Below are 15,311 nucleotides of genomic sequence, written 5' to 3' on the forward strand. Positions count from 1 at the left end.
TGGATCTATCACAGTTGCCAGTTAATGGACATTGGGTTGTTTTGACTTTTTTCTTTTTAGCTACTTTGCTAAATATAATGCTGCTGTGAACGTTTGCATTCAAGTTTTGTATGGACCCGTGTTCATTCTCTTGGGTGCGAGACACCTAGGATTGCAATTTCTGGTCAAATGATGACTCCATGTTTAACTTTTTGACAAACTGCTGCACTGTTTTCTTTTCTTTCTTTTTTTAAAAAATTGGAGTTCAATTTGCCAGAGTATAGCATACCACCCAGGCTGCACTGTTTTTCTAAGGTAGCTATGCCATTTTACATTCCTGCCAGCAGTGAATGAGGGTTCTGATTTCTCCCTATCCTTGTTAACACTTGTGATTATCTGACGTTTTTTATTCCAACGGGTGGGAGGTACATGTCACCAGTTGTTGAGGCATCTCAACTATTGGGGGGTAAAGATGACTTTTTCTAATAAGGGCCCTCCAGCTGTGCTATGCCGAGCTCCGCTTTCTTCCAGATGACAACAGCTGTCCCCTCATCATCATCTGGACCAGATGATACAAGTTTTCAGCTACTTCTGGTTATTAGAGGTGTTTCATTCCAGTATTAAAGGCTGAATCCTATTCACTTAAAGAAATGCAATCTCATATCTGATTCAAAACTATCTCTGCCAAAACTGTCTCTAAATATATATATATTTATATACATATTTATATATATTTTACATTATATAAAATATAAAAATATAAATATATTTTAATAAAAATAAAATATTTTATATTTATAAAAATAAATTTATTATTTATATATTTGTTATTATTTTATATAAATATAAAAATATAAAAATTCTTATTTTCTAATTTATTATTTTGTATAAATATAAAAATATAAATATATATTTATAAAAATATAAAAATAATATATCAACATTCTTAATAATAAAATACAAATACTTTTATAAATAGAAAAATAAATTTATTTATATGCTTATTATTTTATATAAATATAAAATATTTTCATAAAATATAAATATATAAAATATAAATAATATATTAATAACATTATTAATACAAATATTAATAAATAGTTTTATTTCAAAAAATATATTTATATATTATATATTTTGGAGGAGATGGGAGAGTGGCTGTGTCATCAGTCACCTTATCTTCTTTTCTTTTCTAAGTTCTGGCTTCTCTGTTGAGGAATGAGAAAGCACCTGTCTCCTTATTTGGTGGAAAGACTGTTGATCAGTGCTGCTTATTCAGTCAGTGCAGCTGGCTGTTAGAGCTGTGTGTGTGGAGAACACCCAAATGCAGGGTGTCTTTGGGGATATTTCATTGAGTTCTTTGGGGGCCCTGTGGGACCTTCTTACCTCACAGCTGTCTCTGATGTTGTGGAACTAGCAGAACTAGTTCCACCCGATGTCTCCCTCCACCAACCCTGAAACCCTGCCCGGACAGCCCCCCCTCACAGACCCTTCCAGTAAAGGTCTCCAGCTTGGATGTTCACTCTTAAAGGGGTCTCAGCAGAGGAGAGGGACTCAAGGGTTGGGGTGGGAATAGATCTTTCCCTGTGGTCACTGTGTGCCTCCAAAGGCTGAAGAATCTACGTCTCTCATTCCTCTTTTTCCACTGACTGTAGTGGGAGGGAATGGGAGGAGGATGTGAATATTGGGACAGAAATATGGGGACTTTCTGAACTGCGAATGTAGGGCAGTTTATTGCTTCCCCCACCATTGGGCTTTGGACCTAAACAGTGATACCAAGAAAGAGGAAAGAATCCCACCTTCCCTCATTTCTTTCTGTTCTATGGGGCAGGGAGTAGGCTCTCCAATGTACCTAGGTGGGGTGAGGAACAGCCCCTTCTCAGGAAACTCAGGCTAGGCAAATAATCAGTGATTTCCAAGGTTATAAATTCCTGTGACTTATGAGTGAAAATGTAGAAAAGTGTTTCTGAGGTGGAGGTCACAGTTGTAGAAGCAGATACAGAGCAGAGGCACAGGTGATTGTGAAAGCCCTCCAGAGCAGCCTAATGCGCTCACTTTATACCTTTTCAACCTTGTACACCCAGCCTGGATGGGATCAGTTTGCATTTGCTTCTTCCTAGGCCATTTCTCAGGGTCCTAGCATGCTGGCCAAGAGCCTGCAACTGGATTCACACTGCCTAGTTTCAAATCCCTGGCTGTGGGGCCTACGGGGAGTTGTTAAAAATTTCTAGGCTTTGGGGTTCTCATCTGTCCAATGGGAATATTAATATTGTCTATCTCCCTGGCTTGTGGGGACTGAAGAAAGATAATGTATGTGTGTCTTAGTCTGTCAGACTGCTATAACAAACTACCATAGACTGGGTGACTTATAAACAACAGAAATATATTTCTCATAGTTCTGGAGGCTGGAAATTCAAGATCCAAGTGTCAGGAGGTTCATTGTCTGGTGAGGGCTCTCCAGTTGACTCACAGGTAGCCATTTCTTGCTGTGTCCTCACATAGCAGAAAGAGCAAGAGAGGTCTCTGAGGTCTGTTTTATAAGGGTGCTAATCCCATTCATAACTGCTGCTCCCTCACAACCTAATCACCTCCCAACTGCCCACCTCCTGATACCATCACATAGAGGGTTAGGATTTAACATTTGAATTTGGGGAGGATACAGATGTTGAGCAGCAATGTGCCTTATTTGGAGTCTGTAAAAGTTAAGCACTCAGTTCTTCCTTCCCTAACTCTATCACAATTTTCTCTTAGTAAATAACTTATTTTATTATTTCTTTAAAGATTTTTTAATTTATATATTCATGATAGACAGAGAGAGAGAGAGAGAGAGAGAATGAGAGAGGTGCAGAGACACAGGCAGAGGGAGAAGCAGGCTCCATGCCAGGAGCCCTATGCGGGACTCGATCCCGGGACTCCAGGATCACACCCTGAGCCAAAGGCAGGCACTAAACCACTGAGCCACCCAGGGATCCCTTAGTAAATAATTTAATATATGAATTAATATCACTACCATTTGCAGAATGAAAAACTATTTCCTGGTACAGAGGAAGCCAGTCGGTAATGATGGAGAGAGGCTCTGTGGAGTGGTGTGGTGGCAACCGTCAGAAGCTTCTCACTCTGGCGATCTGTCTACCTCTCCCACCATCTCACCAGGGATGTTCTCCACCCATGACCTCCGCCTGATTACACAGACACGAGACAGAGTAGAGATGCAAGAAGAGATCTCATGCTTGAGGATGCCAGGTCTAGAGTTGTATTACAGAATTCAATTCCAGCCTGAGTCAGGTGCTGTAACAGGAACAAGAAGGAAATATTTCAAAAAGCTCTGTATTGTATTTAGATCTAGAAAATAGTGGAAACCACTTTTAATTTTGTTAAAATTTATTATAAACTTCTTCAGAATGGAAATAAAATTTAATTGCCCATTACAAAAAGGAAGACCACTGGGATTGTATGAGGCAGGAAAATAATTTTAAAATGCTCATTTTGAGTTAACATCTCGATTTATGATGTCATAAATACTATTAACGAACTACAAGTATCTCCTACTCTTATCAAGTTTTATGATCTTACACAATTTTCTTAAACAACTTTCACACTTATACATCTATACAAATAATGGGATATCATTTAGATGAGTAAAAATGAGCTCTGTAACAAGAAAATAACACATGAAAGGGAATCTGGCACCTTCTGTTAATCGTTCAACTAGCTAAAACCTCTTTGCTTAGTTCAGAAACTTGAATATTTAGTTTTCTTATCATTTTACATCTTAATTTTAAAAGTGCTTCTGGATCCAAAGAAATGGTTTCCATAGTTTCCTCTTAGTTAGATATGACTTTTGTTTTCAGAGGGAGAGATAAGTTCTCACTTATTGGATCTAGCTTGTCCTGTTTCATCCCAGCAGGCCATAGCAAGCTCTCAACCACTGGCATGTGGCTTTACCTCCCTAGAATCTGGGAGAGGGCATCAGGTCAGGCTATCAAAAATTCTGGCTGCTTTTTATGTAAGGGCTGGAGTCAGTCTCTGATGCCTCACTGACAATATGAACAGTGTCTCCTGTATCCACATCCTTTTGTGGTATATCCAGATGTCTTCCTGCCTATCTTGCTCGGTAGAGCAGGCTTCTTTGTCACTTTTGTTCTATGAGAGAAGAGGGAGTTATGAATTATGCTCCAGTTATGAATTATGTTGCCTAGGGCCTGTCCTTTCCCCCATACTGCATCCTACCAGCTTCTACTTAGACAATGCCTGGCTCTGTCTCTATGTTGATTCACTTTTGTTCCTCTGCGGTGTGAAATGATTTGACTTTTCCTCTATCCCACTCACGTATCCGCTTATAGTCTCTGAAGCCATACCACTGTACCATGATGTATTTAATTATCGGTATCTGGCCTGGAAGGGGACAGGTTTCCCAAATGGATGATATTAATAACTGTCATGTATTTCATGGAGAGAGCACTCTTGTGCACTCTCTTTCTCTCTACACACACACACACACACACACACACACTCTTAATCTTAAATATAAAACATTATAAATGCATGAGAAAATATAAGTATAATTATTTTTTTGTATCTTCTTTCTGTGTTTAGTTTCCTTCATCTTTAATAGTTTTCCCTGTTTTTTTCCCAAGTTGAATCTGAAGTGGTAAACTCAGTCCTTATTTGCTTGAAATAATCTCACTATGAGACACTAGTTTAGCTGAAAACAGTGTTATACGTTGACAACAGTATTCTCTCAGAATTTTGAAACTATTTTCCCATAACCTTCTGACTTTTGTTGATGGTATTGTTGATGTTTTACCAGCTTAATTGTTATATGTGCTGCCGAAGCGAGCACATACCAGCTTAATTATTATCATTTTTAGGAAGTCTGTTATCATGAAGTCTACACCAGTTTACTTGTTATTATTTTATTGGAAATTTGTTTTCTTATCTCTAGTTGCTTATAAGATTTTCCCTATGTCTTGAGAATTCTGTAGTTTTGCTATGTGTGTAGATTTAGATTTGTTTAGATTTTGTTTTCTTCATACTCACTGTGGTTCTTAAATCTGAGAATCCATGTATTCATCAAGTCTGGAAAATTCTTAGCTATTATATCTTATCATTTCTTCAAATATTACCTCCCTCATTCATGTTTTCCTTCTGGAAATCCTACTAGGTGTGGGTGGACATTGTCATTCTATCCTCAGGTCTCTAAAATGCTCTATTTTTACTCTTTTTATCTCTTTGTGCCAAGTCTGTGGAATTTCCTCAAGTTCATATTTCAGTTCATTGTTTCACCATTCAGCTTTGTCTAGTACTATTTTGCTAATCCTGTCTCAAGTTTTTTAAACATTATTTTGATGGTTGAATGTTTAAAAAAGCTATATTGAGATGTAGTTTATATGCCACACAATTTACCCACTTAAAATGTACAGTTCAATGATTCTTAGTATAAATGACTGAATTTTTAATGTCCAAGAATTCCATTTTTTATCTGAAAAACTTGCTGCTTTTTTTTTTTTTGATAATGCCTTATTCTTCTCTTATGATCTCAATTTTTAAATTTTGGGTTATTATTTTAAACAGATTTATAATCTCGGGGCACTTGGGTGGCTCAGTTGTTTAAGTATCTGACTTCATTCAGCTCAGGTTGTGATCTCAGGGTCCTTGGATGGAGCCCTGTAATGGGCTCCCTGCTCAGTGGGGAATCTGCTTCTCCCTCTCCGTCTGTCCCTCCCCCATTGCTCGTGCTCTTTCTATCTTTCTCTCTCTCTAAAATAAATACATAAAATCGTTTAAAAAACCTGAACACATTTATAATCTTTATTATTATGTTGTCTTATTATCGGAAGCTCTTATGAATGTAAGCATTATTTTTTTCTATTAGTTGTGTTTGTTTGCTGAGTTTCACTTAAGGTTGGTTGTTCCTCATTTGCCATGTAATTTTGAGCTTATCTTCAGTGGACATTTATTTATTAGAATCAACCTCAGTGTGGGGTGAAATTGTGTCCTTCTGTAATAGTTTTTCATTCACTTCTATCAGGGGCCCTAGGGATATTGCCAGCTGGTAACAAAATCCATGCTGATTTATCAGCTTGTGTTTTTCTGGATTACACTGATCATGGAAATTTTAACTCTAAAGCTATGTGAAGTATCGGACTGTGATTATAAATTCCCAGGGAAGATTTTTTTCTCACCCAGATCTCAGAGGCAGATAGGTGCCCTCTTTTCTTCCTCTACTTATGGGTAGATTTTTTCCTAGTCTACACTGTCACCAAGAGTATAGTCCTTTGATGATCCTAGTTTCATGTGGGCTTCTAAGTCTCATCTTATTACTTTGTTTCGACTGGTGGTCTCATCTCACAGTGTCCTTGGGCATTAAAACCCAAGCCCTACATATGTCCACTGGGAGACATATACAAGTGTTCATAGCAACTTTATTCGTAATACTCTTTTTTTTATTATTCATAATACTCTTGAACTAGAAACAGCCCAAATGCCCATTAACCATGCAACTGATAAGTAAATAGTGGATTATTTTACAGTGGAATACTCCACAGTAATTAAAACAAACTGCTGATATATGCAATAACATGGATGAATGTCATTGATATACTATATAATAAAAGAAGCCAGACAAAAAAGAATAGTCCTATAGAATTCTAAAACAGGCAAAACTACTCTTTGGTGAGGAGTCAGAATAGTGGTTATACTTGAGGAGAGATAATGACTAAAGGGGGACTTGAGGAAGCCTTCTCTGGATATTTTGGAGAGCAGGGGGAAGGGTGGAGAGACAGGGACAAGCAGACTCCTCACTGAGCACAGAGCTTGATCTCATGACCCTGAGATTATGACCTGAGCTGAAACCAAGGGTCAAATGCTTAACCAATTGAGCCACCCAGGTGCCACTTCTGTGGATATGTTCTATATTCTGATCTGGGTGAAGGTTACATGGTTGTACACATATGTAAAAATTCATTAATCTCTACACTTAAGAATTGCATGTTTTACTATATGCTAATTATTCCTCGATAAAAAAATAAACAAAAACTAAGACCCCATCTGGAGCAGCTCTAAGGTGGCTACATATTAGCTAATATGTTTGCCTCTCTGGCTTTGAATTACCTTGTATTTCTGGGCCTTGGAGATTTCCCTTTTTTTCCTGTGAGTTCAGCTGAGAAGGTAAAAGAATATTTGTGATGTGTTCCCTAGAATTCCTGCTGTTTCTTTGAGGATGGCCCAAAAAAGTCCACCATATTGCAGACCTAGAAGTCTTGGGTCTCCTTCTGTCTTAAATCACTTTTGGATGCATGTAGCAGATGGATCCAACAGAATAAGAAATATTTTTAGCATAGGCATTTCTCTGTCTAGGTGTTCACAACAAATCATTTGGGGCAGATTTGTGTTCAGGAAAAGCCCTGGTTTGGGCTCTTTCAGTTATATAAGCGTAAATCTCCCAGTGATTTGGTAAAAGGATAGAATAACACCTGATGTGGCCTGATGGAGATCAACCCTATCAGTGATTCCTGCATTCAAAGCTAATTTGGGGAGAAAAGCTGTGCAAATTTGCATAAGGTTCAAGGAGTCTCCTGTGGGGGAAAGCATTGAGATTCTGATTGTCTCTATTGAGAGGTTAAGCTTTATTAGATCTTCTCTAAGGGATTGGGATCATCTAGTCTGAGGTCTTCCAGTAAAAAAACAGACATCCTCTGGGGAGTCTGGAATGGTGACCCAGTCTCAAAACGGAAGTCTAAGGGATGGTGGAGGGGCCATTTCTGGTGCAGTGTATGACTGAGGCAGGAAGCCCTTTATGACCCAGCCTCTCTTCTGCTAGAGTTAAAACTGAGAAATACTGGCTGTGCGTGTCATGTAACCTGGATGACTGCAACATGAGAACCAAGCATGAGAGCCTGCATGACCTGTACAAGAGACTGGAACAATAACAGCATCACTTCTGCTGGGGTAGAGGATCAACTGATTGTGTGGGATGAGTTGTTTATAGCAACTCTGCAAGGCAGAAACACTCTGTGACAGTTGAAAACTGGAGCTTCCTTGTGGACAGGTGAGACTTTCTGGTTCTCACTCTATTTGGCCTTCAGAAGTAGAACTGGACTCCTCAGGGTGAATGTACTCCAGTGGTGTGGTAGACTTACAGGCTTAGTTAACCAAAAAAACATTGACAATTTCCTGTTCCTTTGCTTTTCTCTGTGAAGAGTGTGATGAACTTATGCAACTTCCCAGCTTCCCTTGCAGTGATAGTCATATGATTGATCTAGTTCTATAGGATGGAAGCAGATTTCCCAATCCAGGTGAAAAGACAAAATCTCTTTGCTTTTTGCTCTTCCCCTTTCTTCCCACCTGAAGACATAGCAACCTTACTGTGACCACAAGAATGAATGACAAACTAAGGATGCTGAGTCAGGAGCCTGGATCCTTGAGGACATCTTCAAGCAGTGGTTCAGTCCTGAGCTGTCTAACTCTGGATTTCTTGGAATAGGGGGAAAAATACCCATTTTGTGTAAGGCACAAAGTTAATTGTGTTTCCAGTATAATCTGTTCTTTTTTTTTTTTTAAGATTTTATTTATTTATTCATGAGACACACAGAGAGAGGGAGAGACACAGGCGGAGGAGAAACAGGCTCCCTGCAGGGAGCCCGATGCGGGACTCAATCCCAGGACTCCAGGATCACATCCTGAGCCGAAGGGAGATGCTCAGCCACTTTGCCACCCAGGCGCCCCAGGTAGAACCTATTCTTAAGTTCCACAAGAGAGAGGCCTAAGAAGACAGACGCTATATTGCTTCATTACAAGGGCTTCCAATTGCTCGAGTGACTAATTAGAAAAATGAAAGAAACATGCTCATGTTTGTAACCAATTATGTGGATCATGCAGTTTTAGGCATTATCTCATCATTCCCAAAATAGCACTATGACAGAAGCAAGGCAGCCCCAATCAACACTTGATACTTTTGGAGACTAAAGCCCAGAGATACTCAGCAAGGAATTTTCTAATTATAAAGTAATACACATTCATCATACACTCAGTAGAAAACATAGAAAAGTATAAGAAATTACTTGAAATCTCCCTCCCCACCACAGAATATTTCCATGCATTTCTGGTCTTTTTCTTTTTTCTCTTGTGCAAGCACACATCAATACACACACTTCTGGAGTTTTTGTTTTTTTCTTAAGTGATTTTCCAAAGGTCACACAGATTGCTATTGTGGAAACCAGGATAGAAGCTGGGATTATGGTGTCAGGACTAAGAACAATCATTTTGCTTAAGAGATAGTAGACTGTGGCATAACTTACTGGTGTCTACTCTTCAAAGAATGAGAAGAGAGAGGATCCAGAGAAGGCTGAAGAACGCCATCCAAGGACTGTGGTGAGCAAACTGCTGTCCTGTTTCTAGTTTCCTTAGTTTCTTACTCAGAATTTTCTCTCTGGTGACCCGCCTTTAGTGATGTACAGTGACCACTGCACAAAGGTTGTCTTATTCTCCGGAAGGAGTCAGTGGTCAAGATCTCTGACAGGCCTTGGAAGAATGGTCAGCAGTCAGAGTGGCAATGCCTTTACCCCTTCCTGCCAGTTGGAGTCCTGGAGCCCCAGGAGGCTTGAAAGACAAGGAAGGAGGAAGGAGAAAGGGAATAACAGCCATAGAAACAGCAGAGCTCTATAGATCCCTGATAAATGGGGTTTTTCCATCCCAGTACCCCAGTCATGCTCTCCTGAGCCTGCATTTCCGTTCCAACATGATATTAGCAAAACACACACAGGCCTGGTTTCAACTTCTGCTACTGCTTCTTACCCGATGTGACTTTGGCAGATTTTTAAAATTCCTTGAGGTTCTGCTCCTTTTTGTGTATCGTGGGATGACAGACGAGGGTACCACAGAAGTTACGGGGGTGAGGTGGTGGTAAGAACCTGACACTTGACTCTCCCTGGTTAGGGATGCCTGGTGGGAAGCATTAGTGTGCCCTAGCCTGCCTCAGAAGTGGGCAGAGGTGGTCTGTGCTTGCTAAGTTCTTTACTCAGAGTGCTCAAATTCTGCCTTCTAACCTGATTGGCACAATTCATATGGGGGAGGGAGATAAATCTCTCTACTGGTCTCATTTCCATATGGTGGAGGCTGGTGGAGGAGAGAAGGCCAGCATTTCAAATCCTCCCACGGTTCCAGCTGCTAGAAGGCAAGAGCCAGAGAGATGGACTCGAAGAACAAGAATGTGGCTGGGCTCCAGGAACTCCAAAGCCAGTGTCCCAGACATTTGCCATCACACACACACACACACACACACACACACACACACACACACATTCTTTCTTTTTATTTCTCCTCTTGGCTCCTTTTTGCAAATATGCTTCCTTTTCTGCCTGAAAAGTGGCTTTCTTCATCTACTGAAACATGGCACTTCCAGAGGGTTACATCTTACAGCCTCAGTGACCAGAAAGGGTCTGACCTGATTTGCTCTCTTGTCTCAATTCTAAAAATCCCAGGAAAAAGTCTCACTGGCTGAACAGGGATTTGATGGCCACACTTTGACCAATCATTTAGAGTCATGTAAAAACTCTGTAGCCCCTCAGGATCCATATGGATGGATAAGGGGGTGGGGATTTAGAATAAAAGGTGCTGGGAGGCATTCCATAAGAATTCACCAGGGTAATTCACATGTAAGGAGTGTTTTGGGGAAAAGGCTGGAGTCTCCAGAAAAAAGGGGACAGTGAGAAACCTCCAGAAGCACCCAGACAAGGATAGTCTGAGCAGGGAGGTTTGATAGTCAATCTTAAGCTGTTTACTTTGTTGGCATGTAAAACTACTCTGTGGTTCCTTGGCCTTCTCAAATACACTACAAAGCCTGCCCTATGCTTTTTAATGCCAGTGTGAATGGTTTGGGGAAATAAGGGTCTGAATCTTACACCCTGATTGGTACCTAGTAGAAGGGAGAGATAAGTTGCAGGATGTGGATATGGTGAGGTAAGTGTGCTTGGAACTAGAATTTGCTTCAACAATATGAACTCCCTTGAAAATAGCAGTGGGTTTTCCATAGAATGAAGGGAGCTGCTTGAGTCAACGTCAGTGAAATATCAGTGGATTGGAGACTCAGATGACATTTGTGTTAGTATGCAAAATGGGGGGTAAACTCTACATCACAAATAAGAAATAAATGAGGTAACATACAGAGTTTAGGGTTCAGTAAGCTTGCAGTAAACAATAATAGTTCTTGCCTCCCTCACCCATCCTACTCCCAATATTTGGGGACATGATTTTAAATGCTTTCTAAGATTTACTTTTATGTAAAAGAAAAACTTTTTGAAAGGGTAAGGGTTTTGGAAGTAAACAGACCTAGATTTTTTACCCATTTTGTCTCTTACTGAGTAGTTCCTGCAAATTATATAACCTCTTAGACATCTTTCTCTGCATTGACACCCTGAAGGTAATGATGCCAACTTCAGGGTATGGGTGTAGCAGTAGGTGAGAGATAGCATGGAAAGCACTCTAGTGCTTGATGCACACACTGTTTACGGTGTCCCCTAAACAGTGCTTGATGCACACACTGTTAGGGTGTCCCCTATTTCCCCAAACCATTCACACTGGCATTAAAAAGCATAGGGCAGGCTTTGTAGTGTTTCTTTCTTATTTCCTCAATTTCACTACAAGCTTCTTTAGGACAAAAGCCATATCTAGTAATAACATGCTGGTGGTTTTTTTTTTTTAAGCCTGTATTTCTCATATGAGTCTCCTAATGATCTTGTGAGGAAGGCAGAACAGAGTATTATTTCTCCCACTTTAAAGAGGAGCTGACTGCAGTGTGCTTAGCATATAGCCTACCATATATACTCAACACTTAATGTTTGTTGAGTGAATGTTGAATGAATTCTACATGTGAAGGAACTCTGCGACTACCTATTGAATCCATCCACTTCTTTATTCATTCATCAGATATTTATTGAGCGCCTGCTATGTGCCTATCTGTGAACAACAGCAAAAACTCGCCCTTGTGCTCACTTTGTAGAGAAATAAATTAGTAAATTAGTGACTAAATGAATTGAGAAGATAAGGAAGAGTTGTTGCATGGATACCAGTTGGTATAGACTAATGTTTGTGCCCTTCATAATTTCTATTGAAACCTGATCCCCGAGTGATAGTTTAGAAGGAGGGCACTTTGGGAAGTGATTAGGTCATGAAGTGGAGCCCTCATGAATGGGATTAGTGCTCTTATAAAAGATGCCCCAGGGATCTCTCTTGCCCCTTTAACCATATGAGGAATTATCTATGAACCAGGAAGACAGCCCACACTCAACACCAAATCTGCTGGTACCTTGATCTTGAACTTCCAGCCTCTACAACTGTGAGAAATGAATGTTTATTGTTTAAGCCATCCAGTGCATGGTAGTTTGTCATGGCAGCCGAAATGGACTAAAACACCAGTTCTGGATATTCTTTTTCCCTAACCTTTGAAAAAGAAACATTTGCAGAATTTTAGAAAGACAGATATGGAAGGGACTTTGGGGAAACATTTGGTCCTGTCAAATACAGTTTTTAAAGCCTGAGAATACTGTGTTCTAATAGAATTTACTACAGACAGCCAATTTCTTTCTTTTTTTTACAAAAAGATTTTATTTATTTATTTATTTAGATCTTGAGCAGGGGAAAGGCAGAGAGGTAGAGGGAGAATCTCCAGTAGACTCTGCACTGAATGCAGAGCCCATCTCAGGGCTGGATCCCAGACCCCTGAAATCAGGACCTGAGCTGAAACCAAGAGTTGGATGCTCAACCGACCGAGCCACTCTGGTGCCTCTACAGACAACCAGTTTCTAAAGCGAATACAAGAAGTTCTTTGTAGCTACCTCTAATTCCTTAAACATATTTTTTGGCTCTCAATCTCTTTCTAGCTACCATTCCACTTCTCTACTTCTCTTATAAGACATGAGAGGGTGTTTTATATCCATAGCCTGTCTCCATTCTCTATGCTCCCTCTCCCTCTTCAATCCACCCCTGTCCAGATGGCACATCTATCTTCCATCAGAACTGCTCTGGGCACATTTGTCCAAGACCTCTGTCTGTATGTCCCTCTTCTGTTCTCATTGTAATTGACCTCCCAGCAGCTGTGACACAACTACTTCTTCCTAGAAACACACTGCCCTTTGGTATCTATGGAATCATTTTCTCCTCATTGCCTCCCTGTTTGTATGATGATCTTTCTCTTCTTCTTATCTTCTCTGTTGGCTGTCCTCTTCTATGTTTTGAATTTCCTATGAGTCAGTCTTAGGTCTTCTCATTTACCACCATAGGCACTTCCTAAGTAATCTCACTGAGGCCCTCAATTTTAAATATCATCTATATTTTGAGAGCTTCTAAATTTCTTCACTAACCCAAATTTCTGATGAACCCCAGACTTAAATATCCAAATGCTTACTTACCACTATGATTTCTCATGGTAACTCAGAATTAGTTACCCAAAATGTCCTCTCCATCTCTACCATATTCAAATTGTTTAACTCCACTTTGCCCTCTCAGCAAATGAGCCCCCCTGCTCCATGTAGCCACTAGCTTAGTCCTGGGGATACCCTGTGATTCATCCCTCTCCCTCAAACCAAGCACCTACTCCTACAAGCCCATCTCTTTCCTCCTCCTAAATGTACTTCCCACTTGTCCAGTTTGTCCATTTCCCTTGTAGTTTCAGTCCCATCAACTTGCTAGGTCACTGCAATGAGCCCCTTACTCAATTTCTCTGATTCCACTCTATTAAAATACAAATAATTTCATAGTATGCTGAGGTTAAAGATCCTTCAGTGCCCTTTTAGGACTTTACTGAAAAACCTGATCTCCTTCCCAGGGTTTGGCAGATATTCTCTCTGGATGAGGATCTTTCAGCATACCTACTATACCCTAGTCACACCAACTTCTCTTGGTCTCCCACATAGGACACAGTCTTCCCAGTTTCAGGGCCACTGCACACACAGCTCCCTCACTAAGTCTGGGATCATCTCCCCCCTTACTCCCCCTGGCTAGCTTCTTTTCAGTCTTTGTCATGGCTAAGTGACTCCTCCTCTGAGAACCATCTCTGAACATCCTATCTGAATAGCTTCCTAATTTTCTTTTTTACTTCACCCTGTTGGTGTCCTTCATGGTGCTTGTTACAATTTGTAGTTATTTATTTGTTTACCAGTTTATCATCTGCCTCTTTTACTAGATTGTGGCCCACAAGGATAGAGGCTACTTCTTTGGTTACTGAGAAGTACCTAATGCAATATATACTTGTTGAATCAATAATAATAGATGACATCCAAGCCAGAGGGTAGCCTTCTGGCTTCAGTTTGTTGTCTCCTTCTAATCAGTGACAGTAGAGACTACTGTTTTGGTTGCCCAATCTGCTACTCTTATTTAGTCTGGAAACACAACCCGGGAGGGAAGTAGGTGAAGCATCTTGACCTGGTTGGGCCAGCAGTGGTTCTCTATGGTCTAGGAATGGGCATGTGACACAAGCCTGGCCAACCTGAGTCTGCCTCCAAGGTTCTGCTAACTAAGGCTGGCAGGAAAAGACTTTCTTGCCGCATTAGTTGTGAGACTATAAGGATGTTGGCTTAGAGCTGCTGAGATAGCTGGCCTGAGAGAACAAAGCCAGAGATGCAGAGACAAGAGGCAGAGAGTGAAGGAGTCCTGATGGTGTCCCTGTTGTGGGTAGCTTCCTGAGCATGCTCAAACCCTGCAATGACCATGTCTCACTAGCTCATTACCCCTGATATTTCCCATCCTTGACATACATGCTCATGAAAACTGTGAATATCGAGAAGCAAGTTTCTTCAGGATAAGCATCAAAGCCTTTTATTTTTAATATATATTTTTTTTCTTCGAGCTGCTGGGAGACTTTCTTCTTCATTACCAGTGTCACACAGAGAGCTTGTATGCCACGGGCTTTGATCTAAAACTGTTGAAAGTGAAAGCAGCTGCTTTTGCTGAACAGTCTCACCCCAGGTGCCCCCCTTCCTGAAACATGTCTGGATAATGAAATGCAAATGGTTTGGCCAGGGCTCTGCTGGAGGAGGATGCCCCGCCTGCCTCAGCAAATACTGGGCTGTCCAAGCCTGCCTCTCACCACTTCTCCAAATGGTCTTTCCTACCTCCAGCCGCCTCCTCCCTGCTGTTCTAAGCACCTGAGACCTTGAATGTCCACATGAACTTGAACTTCTCCCCTTGTCATATGCATTTAAACCTTCACTGTCATTTCACTTCTTTCTATGTCTACTTAGTGCCTGGTGCCTCCCAGTCACCTGGTGATCACTGCTGGAGTAACTTACATCTTCCAAGCTCCAGCTCCTCATTCCCCCTGTCTAGTTCCTTAGTCT

At 40.6% G+C, this 15,311-nt stretch overlaps 1 long non-coding RNA gene across 2 annotated transcripts in view; it reads left to right on the forward strand.

Annotated features, from left to right (window-relative positions):
- Positions 1-15,311, forward strand: part of LOC140613937 (uncharacterized) — a 143,482-nt gene that overhangs the window by 55,277 nt on the left and 72,894 nt on the right. The window contains exon 2 of one of the 2 annotated variants that reach the window (XR_012014869.1): positions 7,802-8,029. The exons of the other annotated variant lie outside the window; for it this stretch is intronic. This is a non-coding gene — a long non-coding RNA (uncharacterized lncRNA). The remainder of the gene's footprint in view (positions 1-7,801; positions 8,030-15,311) is intronic. 2 annotated transcript variants of the gene reach the window in all.

The sequence above is a fragment of the Canis lupus genome, chromosome 22 (assembly GCF_048164855.1).
Source record: "Canis lupus baileyi chromosome 22, mCanLup2.hap1, whole genome shotgun sequence".
NCBI lineage: Eukaryota > Metazoa > Chordata > Mammalia > Carnivora > Canidae > Canis > Canis lupus.